Genomic DNA, 1,313 nt, shown 5'->3' with positions numbered 1-1,313 from the left:
GTGACCATCATCTCGCCATCACCATAGCGACATACCTGAGATAATTAACTTAGGAAGAATAAATGGTCATTTGTGCTCAGTGCTTTGGAGAATCCAGTCCCAGATAGGTTAAGCTCTTTGTTTTGAGCCTCTAGTGGTCATGCCAGATGGCATGGGCAGGGAGCATGTGGCCAAACAAATCTTACCTCATGGCTAGCAAGTAAAAGTGAGAAAGAGACTAGAGTCCTAGTAATCTATGTGTTGTAACCTCTGAGGGCCAAACCCTGAACCCCTTGGAGGATGCTTATCTGACCCCTTGGCCCTTTCCATTTCCTCCCTTTTGGAATGAGTTAAGACTTGGTGGGATGTTGGGATGTTTGTACTTTGAACATAGAATCAAAGTGATTGTTTGGGGGAATCAGACTGTAATGTATTGAATAGTGTCAACCCCCCTCCCAAACTTGCATCTACCTAGAGCAAGTGCAATTGGTTAAAAAGGTGTTACACTGAATTAGATCAACCTTAAATCCAATAACTGATGTCCTGATAAGAGGAGAAGGAGGAACTGAGAGTGCTCAGAGGCTGAGTGCTCCCAGGGAGTCTGAAGTGGGTTCCCAGCACCTACATCCAATGGCTAACAGCTACCTCTAACTCCAGCTCCAGGGGATATGACGCTGTCTATTGGAGTCCATAGGCACTTCACTCACATACACACACCCACATACAAACACATACATGTAATTAAAAAATAAAATAAATCTTGATGCCATTGTGGCTAATGCCTGGCTGGTACATGGCAAGTGATCATTAAATATTTATTTGCTCAGTCAACAAATGAAAGATGAATAAACAATATAGGGCTGAGGAGAGAACTTAGTTGGTGCTCTTGCCTTGCAAGGACCTCCTGAGTTTAAAACAGGTGGGCACTCTTTTTTGTTGCTGCTGTTGCTGTTTTTATTTTAATATTTATTATTTTTATTATATGTATATGAGTGTATTGCCTGCATGTATGTAAGTTCACCTGTGTTGTGCAATACCCACAGAGGTCAGAAGAGGGCATCAAATCCCCTGGGTTGTTACCCACCATGTAGGTGCTGGGAACAGAATCCCGGTCCTCTGAAGGAGCAGCCAGTGCTCATAACCGCTGAGCCATCTCTCCAGCCCCACACTTTGTTTTTTGAAAAACTGTTAAAAGCAAAACTTGGCAAGCAAACTTTCAATTGATCTCTAAGTTTGATACTGTTGAAGACTTTTGGGCGCTATACAACCATATCCAGTTGTCTAGTATTTTAATGCCTAGCTGTGACTACTCACTTCAAAAACTATTTTATCTA

General features: G+C 42.3%; 1 pseudogene; it reads left to right on the top strand.

Annotated features, from left to right (window-relative positions):
* Positions 1-757: 757 nt before the first annotated feature.
* Positions 758-1,313, top strand: part of LOC103750088 — a 2,481-nt pseudogene continuing 1,925 nt past the window's right edge.

Source organism: Nannospalax galili, unplaced genomic scaffold (genome assembly GCF_000622305.1).
Source record: "Nannospalax galili isolate Female #2095 unplaced genomic scaffold, S.galili_v1.0 scaffold1532, whole genome shotgun sequence".
Taxonomy (NCBI): Eukaryota; Metazoa; Chordata; class Mammalia; order Rodentia; family Spalacidae; genus Nannospalax; species Nannospalax galili.
Note: the sequence above shows the minus strand (reverse complement) of the source record. Positions and strands in the feature narration are given on the sequence as shown.